Here is an 11,251-nt window from a genome sequence, read left to right on the forward strand (position 1 = left end):
CTTTTGAGTTTTTTTTTAAAAAATAGTCTCTGCTGGGCTTTTTGGGACTGTGGTCTATTAGTTAGAAAGTCCAGCACACAGCTACAGATTGAACTGCACAGTCCCAGATCTCTGAGTTTTAGCACCAGTCTCGATGGTACCACTGTGTTAAACGCAGAGCTAAAGTCTATAAACAGCATCCTAAGGTGCTTTTCTTTTCCAGATGGGCTAAAGCAGTATGCACAGCAATTGAGATGGCATCATCCACTGATCTATTTTGTTTTTATGCAAATTGTAAGGGGCCCAAGGAGGGAGGGAGACAAGAATTAACTAGAATGAACAAACACTTCATTACTGCTGACGTCAGTGCAATGGGTCTATCATTTAAACAGGTAGCAATGATTTTCTTCGGTATTGGTATAATGGTGGTATTTTTAAAGCATTTGGGCACAAAGTGCAGTTTTAGAGAAATATATTAAATATATCTGTGTAAACGTGTGACAACTGTGTAGCGCACGTCTTAAGGAGCCTAGAGTGGATACCATCCGCACCGGCGTTCACTCTTTTAAAAGTTTTGCTCACCTCAGCTACAGTGACTTGTAAGATGTCATCATCCTCCGGAATGATCACATCATCCACCTTTCTTATTCGAAGCAAGCATAGAATGAATTTAGCTCCTCCGGAAATGAGACGGGGGGAGTCTTTCAGCATTGCTGGTGAAAAATCTTTGTAATCCGTCATTTCCTGCATACCTTTCCAAAGTCGACGGGGATCACTGGTGCTAAAGTCGCTGTCTAACTTGTTTCCATAATGCTTTTTTGCAGCTTTTATGGCTGATCTTAACCTGTATCTTAACCTGCTTAAGCCAGGACTAGAACTTAGTTTAAATATAACTAGTTTTAACAAACATGCCTTACTAAAAACATTTTGATGTAAAAAAGGGCAGTGAGGTATTTTAATATATGTCAGTGCAAGTTGTTTTCAGTTTGGACACCTCTTACATTTATTTTAGTCTAGGACTAGTTTAATTCTTGCCCGGGAAACCAACCCATAGTGATGCACACTCTCTGTTTATCTGTTCTCTTTACAAATAAATAAACACATTTGAACTTGTATCCTCGTCTTGTAAGTTCATGATTAGAAATGAACATGTGAACGAAAACAATTATTAGCATTATTATGACAGGATTTTTACAATGCTGTTCATCAAAAAAAAAAGTCTAATACACCCTCTGGTGTGTGTGTGTGGGGGGGGGGGGTACGTTGATTAGTTACTGATAATAAACACACATTATACTCAAATTTACAGATTCATAGTACCTTTATTTCATGCTTTAACAGTTGACTTCAACAATAACATTTTCAGCATTTTAGCTAAGCAGTAATGGTATTCATCACCTGATAAATAGCCATTTACAGTCCTGCATTACTAAATGTAAATGTTTGAGTTTGAGTTTGTTTGCGGACCCCCACAACCCCCCCCCCCTCCCCCCTTTTTTGCACCAGTCGCTGGTGGGGGATGCGACCCAGACAACACTCCTGTTTATTTTAACCTTACACAATCAATACAACAGACTGCAGAAAACTTTTACAACATAACAATATGAGCACATAGAAATACATCTGTGAATCAAAGAACCAGGAAACACTGAGCTGAACATCAGTATGCACTGGTGCTGGCTGTGTTTCTCTCTGACAGAGAAAGACTTTCAATAAAAACCCATGTTAAACATGTTAATGAAGCTGTCACCACCAGGGGCTGGCTATTTAAAACTAAAGCCACGCCCCTTTGCAACTCCCACCTCGAGGAGGTCCCCAAAGCCAACCCAATGACCAGACAAACACGGGAACAGGTAAGTAAAATTTAAAACAAGCTTTATTTAGTTTAAATATTTAAAAGAACTGGGAATTTGGGGAAAGGGGAAATTAAAACTAATAGGCCTCTTCTTCTCCCTCCAGGGAGACTGCAGCCACGGCAGACAGGCCAAGGGCAGCAAGGGTGCCAACCACCATAAGCTGGGGGAGAACGGGAAACGTCAGGCTCCAGCCTGGACCCTGCTAACCGTGGCGCCCTCCTTCTTCCGTCCTGGAGGCAGAATAATTTTGGTGTGACTGGTAAGGAAGATCTCCACTGTCGGTGTACCTTTCCTCGGGCCGGCAGGGGGTCCTCGCCCCGCGTGCCTTTACGTTCCCTGTCGTACGTCCGTCCACGTTCTCCTTATGCCCCACAGATAGTCACTGCTACACAAAAGCACTGTTAGCTTGCACTTGAGGTGTCTCTCACCGGCTCTGCTGCTTGCAGCTCTCTGGGTGGGTATCACGTTACACAGTCTGTTCTCCAATTGTTTCTCCTTGCTCTCCACAGGCGGCCACTAGGACACAAATGACACTGTTACTTGGACTTCGGGTATTGCTCACCGGTTCTGCTGCTTACAGCTCTCTGGGTAAGTATCACGTTCACAGTTTGCTCTTCAGTGATTCACTCTCGTTCTGCTCTCTCTCCACAGGTGGCCGCTAGAACACAAAGACACTGTTACTGGGACTTCGAGTAATTCTCACCGGCTCTGCTGTTTACAGCTTTCTGGGTAGGTATCACATTCACAGTTTGCTCCTCAATGATTCACTCTCGTTCTGCTCTCTCTCCACAGGTGGCCGCTAGAACACAAAGACACTGTTGCTGAGACTTCGAGTAATTCTCACCGGCTCTGCTGTTTACAGCTTTCTGGATAGGTATCACATTCACAGTTTGCTCTTCAATGATTCACTCTCGTTCTGCTCTCTCTCCACAGGTGGTCGCTAGGACACAAAGACACTGTTACTGAGACTTCGAGTATTTCTCACCGGCTCTGCTGTTTACAGCTTTCTGGGTAGGTATCACGTTCACAGTTTGCTCTTCAATGATTCACTCTCGTTCTGCTCTCTCTCCACAGGTGGCCGCTAGGACACAAAGACACTGTTACTGAGACTTCGAGTATTTCTCACCGGCTCTGCTGTTTACAGCTTTCTGGGTAGGTATCACATTCACAGTTTGCTCCTCAATGATTCACTCTCGTTCTGCTCTCTCTCCACAGGTGGCCGCTAGAACACAAAGACACTGTTGCTGAGACTTCGAGTAATTCTCACCGGCTCTGCTGTTTACAGCTTTCTGGATAGGTGTCACATTCACAGTTTGCTCTTCAATGATTCACTCTCGTTCTGCTCTCTCTCCACAGGTGGCCGCTAGGACACAAAGACACTGTTACTGAGACTTCGAGTATTTCTCACCGGCTCTGCTGTTTACAGCTTTCTGGGTAGGTATCACGTTCACAGTTTGCTCTTCAATGATTCACTCTCGTTCTGCTCTCTCCCCACAGGTGGCCGCTAGGACACAAAGACACTGTTACTGAGACTTCGAGTATTTCTCACCGGCTCTGCTGTTTACAGCTTTCTGGGCAGGTATCACGTTCACAGTTTGCTCTTCAATGATTCACTCTCGTTCTGCTCTCTCTCCACAGGTGGCCGCTAGGACACAAAGACACTGTTACTGAGACTTCGAGTATTTCTCACCGGCTCTGCTGTTTACAGCTTTCTGGGCAGGTATCACGTTCACAGTTTGCTCTTCAATGATTCACTCTCGTTCTGCTCTCTCTCCACAGGTGGCCGCTAGGACACAAAGACACTGTTACTGAGACTTCGAGTAATTCTCACCGGCTCTGCTGTCTACAGCTTTCTGGGTAGGTATGGTTCTCCTCCGTAGGTCAACAGAGGGGCGAAGGTCACACACCACCTCACCGGGTCGAGCGCTGCCCTATCTCCAATGCCCATAGGCCGATCGATTCCTAGACGGGGGCGCCCTTTTCGTAGAGACCACGGGGCGGCGGACCCTTTCGCCTCTGACTCTGCGACGAAAACAGACACAGGTAAGTTCACACCACGAAATGTTTTCCAATGGTTTACTCACGGTCACGGACAGCTCTTAGTCTGCGTCCCTTCGCACTCCAAACAGCACACTACTTATAGTAACAGTGATTTCTGTAGTCGTTGGCCTCTCCGTCCTCTGCCCAGTGGAAGAAAATGGATAATGCGGGGCTTCGTCTACAAGACACACAGCAACCCACAGCAATATACACAGCACCACTCCAAACGTGAAAAAAGATTTATTACACAGTCTCACTCACCACACTATAAGTGCACCACAACAAGGGAAGCGCCCGGTGTCCTCCACTGCGCTTGGGCTACGATAAGGCGATGGGAAATACGACCACAATAAGTCTCGTTGCGGTGGCTGTTTGAAGTTGGACTTCTCACGGCTCGCCCACCACACTCTTATAGGGGTAGGGCCGCCCTCCTTCTCCTGGAGGTTTCCAATAGTTACACAAGTTAACTTTTGCCAGTTACTCCACACAAAAAGGGTATACTCACGGCGAATAGCCTTTGTTTACGTTGTACCAGAAGGTCAATTTTCTTCCTGCTTTACTCCTTCAATATTGGTTAGAACAAGTTCCTTTTTACCCATAGGATTTTCCTGTTTACTCCAGCGGATCCACAATCAAGACTGCAACGAGAGAGAGAGAGAACCACAGACAGCCACCACGTCCAACAATGAGCACAGCTCCGTTTCCCAGCACACACTAAGCACCCCTAACTGTGTTCTAACTGTGCTTTATATACTCCTCTCTGTACTATAATCATCCAATTGCCCGGCGATCTCTTCAACTAGGCACAGCTGTGCCCAATCGGCTGATTACAGCCTCCGTGAATCTGCCGGATGTCCGGTGTTTCCGTTTTCCGGTCTGGACGGAAACATCCGGGCGGAACCAAAACTTCCTCAACTTTTGGTTCCGCCCTGAAAGATCGTCACCCCGTGACATCCTCCCCCGCCAATGCATTCCAGTCCCTGGAATGCCTTTGAGTAGTCCACTCACCGTAACGGGAAGGGGGTCGGCCTCGATTCTCCCGTTGGGAGCGCCTCACAGGGGAGTCAGGTTCGGCGGGCTCGGGCACAACCTCAGGTTGTCTTTGGGCGGCCGGGGGTTCGGCTGGCGCTGGTACTGGCTCTGGTTGTCTCTGGGCGGCCGGGGGTTCAACTGGCTCAGGTGCTAGCTCTGGCTCTCCTGGGGCGGCCGGGGGTGGTGCTGCCACGGGTAGGCCTGGTACCACAGCCCATCCTTCCATCCAGGGGGCCGTCGGTGCCGGCTCCGCCACTACCTCCTTCGCGACCTCGGGATAATTTGGGCAAGGGCGAATCATGTTTCGGTGCACCACACGTTCAGGGCCGGCCTTTCCTTCTGGCCGGATGGTATACACCGGCTGTCCCGGCCTCTGTTGCCTGCAGACTACGTACGGGGTGGTCTCCCAACGGTCACTCAGCTTTCCTTTGCCTTGCCGCCGATTGTCTCGTACCAAGACTCTCTCTCCTGGTAACAAGGGGGCGTCCCGGGCCGTCCGGTCGTACAGCCGCTTGTTCTTTTCCCCTGTAGCCCGTATCTTCTGGGATACCTGCTCGTAAGCAAAGTGTAGCCGTTGGTGGTGGCGCCCCACCCATTCCGTCACGCTCCCTTCCTCTTGGCCAGCGGCCACTCCCAAGACCAGGTCCGTGGGCATCCGCACATGTCTGCCGAACATCAGATAAGTGGGGGCATACCCCGTCGTACTATGAACGCTGTTATTATAAGCTTGCAAAAGATTCGGTAGAGCACTCACCCAATCGCTCTGCTTCCGTTGGTCCAGGGTCCCTAGGAGCCCCAACAGGGTCTGATTAAACCTCTCACAACAGCCATTTCCTTGAGGGTGATACGACGTCGTATGGGTCTTCGTGCACCCATACAGCTGGCATAATTCTCGGATCACCTTTGATTCGAAATTTGCCCCTTGGTCTGAGTGCAGGAACTCTGGACATCCGAACGTTTGGAAGACGTGCCGCCATAGAGCCGTTGCGGTGGTGTTTGCCGTCTGATCAAGGGTGGGAACTGCCCATGCGTATTTTGTAAACAGGTCGGTGATTACTAAGATGTTCGGATAGCGGTCCTGTGGCTGGCCCAGTGTCAGGAAATCCATCGCCATGATGTGGAGGGGGGCTTTGGCATGTATGGGCACCATCGGCGCTCGAGCCTCTCGTCGAGATTTAAACAACATACACCTGGGGCAAGCTTGGACCAAGCTGCGTACTGACGCTTCCAGCCCTGGCCAGTAGAAAAACCTGCGCAGCAGCGATACTGTCCGTTCCTGTCCCTGGTGCCCCAGCTGATCATGGTAGGCGGACACCAAGGCTGCTGCTTGATCGGCGGGCACCACGATCTGGCGCACCTCTTCGTCCAGTTTCGGGTCACTAACCTTCCGGCAAAGCACCCCTTCCTGTAGTTCCAGCTTGTCCCACTGTCCCAGCAGTCTTTTTCCCGTCTCTGTTTGGGTCAGCCTCTCAGACGATGTTGGCCGTCGGCCCTGCTCCACCCACATCTTTACCTGACACACATCCTGATCCTGGGCCTGCCTCGCTTTCCACCGACAGGGGTCCCAGCCCCAATTCTCCGGTACCGCCTCCTGCTGGCCTCCGGGGGCCTCCACGGCCCCTATCAGATAGCCCTCCCTCTGGCTTTCTTCTTCCTTGCCCCCCCGGCAACCGGGGTTGTCCGCCTCTGGCAATCGGGACAAGGCGTCCGCGTTCGTGTGTTCTCGCCCAGGCCGATACTGCAGTTGGTACTCGAAATTGGCAAGTTGTGCCACCCAGCGCTGCTCCACAGCCCCCAACTTTGCTGTCTGTAAATGTACCAAAGGATTATTGTCTGTAATCACCGTTACCTTAGCACCCCAGAGGTAGTCCTTAAACTTCTCGCTCAGGGCCCACTTCAGGGCCAGCAGTTCCAGTTTAAATGAGCTGTAGTTTGCATCGTTCTTCTCCGCTGGGTGGAGGCTTCGGCTTGCGTAGGCAATCACCCGTTCTGTTCCCGCTTGTCGTTGGGCCAAGACCGCCCCCAACCCCAGGTTGCTAGCGTCTGTATACAAGATAAATGGTTGAGTAAAGTCTGCATAGGCTAAGATAGGAGCCTGTAACAATTCCTGTTTCAATCTCTGAAATGCCCCCTCACAGGACTCATCCCAGTCAATCGGTGGTGATCCCCGTCCCCGGTTCCGCCCTGTACCGACCAGCAGCTGGTTAAGTGGCTTAGCGATCTTGGAAAAATCTTTGATGAACCGTCTGTAGTATCCCACAAACCCCAGAAATGAACGTACTTGCCTCACAGTCTTGGGCGCACTCCAATCTCTTACTGCAGAGACTTTCCCAGGGTCTACAGCCACCCCAGCAGCGCTGACCACGTGACCCAGGAACTGGACCTCTCGCCTCAACAGATGGCATTTATCGGGTTGCAACTTCAGCCCATATTTCTCCATTGCCTGGAAAACCTCTTCGAGGTGCCGGAGGTGGGAATCGAAATCTGGGGAGTACACAATTACATCATCTAGATATACCAAGACTGACTCCATTAACTGACCTCCCAAACAGCGCTGCATCAGACGTTGGAACGTGGCTGGGGCGTTGCAGAGCCCGAAGGGCATCCGTTCCCACTCGAATAGTCCAAACGGGGTCGTGAAAGCGGTCTTCTCCCTATCGGCCTCGGCCACTGGCACCTGCCAATACCCACTGGCCAGATCCAGAGTGGAGTACCATGCAGACCGCGTGAGACCCGCAAGGGAGTCTTCGATCCGGGGTAAAGTAAAAGTAAAATTTATTTATATAGCACATTTAAAACACAGCTTGCGCTGACCAAAGTGCTGTACATAGTGCACAAAATAATAAAATTAAATGATTAAAAGTAGCACTCAGAAATTTAAGACAAAATCAAGAAAAACAATATACTACAGACAAACGGGACAGGACAGTTAAGACACAGTAAAAGCCACTTTAAATAGGTGTGTTTTTAGCCTGGCTTTGAAAATAGTTATCGAAGACGCATTTATAATATCAAGTGGCAATTGGTTCCACAGCTGGGGGCCAGCAATAGAAAAGGCTCTATCACCTTTTTGCTTAAGCCTGGACCGTGGGACATGGAGAAGACCTTGACTTGAAGATCTGCGTGAGCTGGGAGCTACATAATGGATACAATCAGCCAAGTAACTAGGGGCCAAGGCGTGAAGAGATTTAAAAACCATCAAAAGTACTTTAAATTGTATCCTAAACTGGACTGGTAGCCAATGCAAGGAGACCAGGACAGGTGTAATGTGTTCATGTTTTTTTGTGTTTGTGAGTAGTCTAGCCGCTGCATTTTGGACCATCTGAAGCCGTGCTACTAGTGTCGAAGGGAGACCAAAGTAAAGAGAGTTGCAATAGTCTAGGCGGGATGTTATGAAAGCATGGATGACTTTTTCCAGATCTTTGTATGACAAAACAGGCTTGAGTCTGGAAATTATTCTCAATTGATAAAAACTATTCTTAACAACAGATGAAATTTGTTTGTACATGTTCAGATTGGAATCTAAAATGACACCCAGGCTACGTGCATGGGATTTAACATAAGGAGCCAGAGGACCAAGGTTGCCAGTGAAATAATTTTTTGATTTTGAAGGACCAAAAACAATTACTTCAGTTTTGTTGTCATTTAACTGTAAAAAATTATTAGTCATCCAATTTTTTATTTCTTTCAGGCAGTCCAAAAGAGGCTGCAAGGAGCTGCTGGTTCTAAGTGGGATGTACAGTTGAGTGTCATCTGCATAAAGATGGAATGAGATATTACATTTTCTGATAATGTTACCCAGGGGAAGCATGTAAAGGCAAAAAAGTATTGGACCTAAAATAGATCCCTGGGGGACCCCATAAGACACAGGGGCAGTGGATGAGGAATATTGGCCTATGGATATTGAACAAGACCTTTGTTGAAGGTAGGAACGGAAAAGGTTAAGTGCTGTACCCTTTATGCCAGACCATTGTTCGAGACGTTCTAATAATATACCATGATCTACGGTGTCAAATGCAGCGCTAAGATCCAACAGGACCAGAATGGCGTAGTCACCTGAGTCAAGAGTGAGCAACAGGTCATTTGTCACCTTTAACAGGGCTGTCTCAGTGCTGTGACGTGCTTTGAATCCAGATTGAAATGGCTCTAGAATCTCTATTGAGTTGAGATAGGGAAGCAACTGTGTTAAAACCACCTTTTCTAAAATTTTTGATAGAAATGGCAATTTTGAAATTGGCCGATAATTATTAAGACATTTTCCATCCAAGTTATATTTCTTTAGCATAGGCTGGACAACCGCATGCTTGAAACATATGGGAACTGTGCCAGTGGTAAGGCAGGAGTTAAAAATAAATTGAATAGAGGGACCTATAGCGTCAAACGCATCCTTTATAATCTGTGCAGGGATAGGATCATGTGGAGCTGTTGCTGGTTTCATTTGCTTTACAATGTCCCATAGTTCATTGTAAGACACTGCTTGAAATTGATCAAAAGTTGCTCTAGCATTAGAATATAGTGGTTTGTCAGTTACAACCGGAATGAGCTGTGTTCTAATGTGTTCAATTTTCTCAGTGAAAAATTTCAAGAACTCTTCACAGGTATTTCTAGATGCTTCGACCTCAGAAGGGACATGTGGGTTAACAATTAAATTAATAGTGTTGAATAAAACTTTGGGGCGCTGGGAATGTTTACTAATAATGTCAGAGAAATACTTAGCCCTGGCTTTTTTAGCTGCAGTTTGAAAATTTGCCAGGGAATTTCTGTATATTTCTAATGAGACTGAGAGGTGGTCAGTTTTCCACTTACGCTCTGCTCTTCGACAAATCTGCCTGAGATGGCGGGTGGAATCGTCAAGCCACTGCTGAGATTTAAAATTTGGGCGTCTGAGCTTAAGAGGGGCCACAGATTCAAGAATAGCTACGCATGATGTGTTAAAGGATGATATAAGCTCATCAGGACATGAGGGGTGGTTATGTGCAGTTATAGAGGCAGTGATATCAGTCCCCAAAAAACATTCAGAAAACTTATTTGCAGTAAAAGGGTTAATATGACGAGAGTAATGACCATCAGTTCTAGCTGTATACAATGTATTCAATAATGTAACATTGAAAACAATAGGCATGTGATCAGAGAAAGATGCATCCTCAATGCTTATGTTATCAATGGAGAAACCATGAGATAAAATCAAATCAAGAGTGTGCCCCTGCACATGAGTTGCCTGATTTATGTGCTGCACAAGGCCAAATGAGTCCATTATATGGCAAAATTCACTGACCAGAGGTTTATCTGGGCAACAAACATGAATATTAAAATCACCCAAAATCAACAATCGATCATAAGATGTTACATGATGAGACAGAAAGTCTGAAAATTCTTTTATGAAATGATTATCTGATTTGGGAGGCCTGTAAACAACTGCACATATCAATGGTATAGCAGATTCAACTTTCACACATTGTACTTCAAAGGAAGAAAAGCTCCCAGCAGAAAGTTTTTGTACCTTAAGCTGATTTTTAAAAATCAAAGCCACTCCGCCTCCTCTTCCCGATCTTCTCGGAGTGCTTATGAATGAAGAGTTTATCGGGCAAAGTTCGCCAAAAACAGATGACTCGCCAACACCGGAGCCAATCCATGTCTCCGTTAAAAACAACATGTCCAAATCTCGCTGTGTAAAAAAGTCATTTAAAATAAAGGTTTTGTTAGACACAGACCTGCAGTTTAATAGCGCTACCTTAGCCGAGAGGTAATCCAAAGGACGTGGAAGTTGAGAGCGTTGCAAGGAACGAATGCTCCGGGGATTCACTCCCCCATTTCGGAAGCGAAGTCTCGGTGGAGCTGCAGGGCAGTCGGGCATCGCCGACCGTGCCGGTAAAATGGAGAGATGACAGGAGTATCTCGGGTCCCATGATCGACGAGTCAGGTAGAGGCCTCTGCCACTTGTAGACGTAATTAAAGGTTGGTAGATCAATGACTGCGCGTGAAAGACAGTCACAAAGTTTCTGATCCGCACTCGAACACCGCCGCGATTTCCTCGCTTCCTGCGCCGCTTCTTGCGGTGGGAGATGCAGCATGGAAGCTGGCGAACGCAGTCCGCGGAAGGGTCGTTGAATGTCGGGTGGCATCTGAAGTGAGGGCCAAGACTCCCAGCGGATTGTGTCTCTAAGGAGTTTTGGATATGTAGCAATATAGAGCGGTCATAAGTCCGTAAGGCATCGGTATATTGCAAGAGTGACAACAGGAGAAACACAAACACACACAACGAGCGAACAGGTAGGAGCTGACGGCAAGCCGACCAAAACACTGGCGCCATCTTTCCAATCTTGTGCTTTTCAAGGTAGGGGAAA

The sequence above is a fragment of the Paramisgurnus dabryanus genome, chromosome 13 (assembly GCF_030506205.2).
Source record: "Paramisgurnus dabryanus chromosome 13, PD_genome_1.1, whole genome shotgun sequence".
NCBI lineage: Eukaryota > Metazoa > Chordata > Actinopteri > Cypriniformes > Cobitidae > Paramisgurnus > Paramisgurnus dabryanus.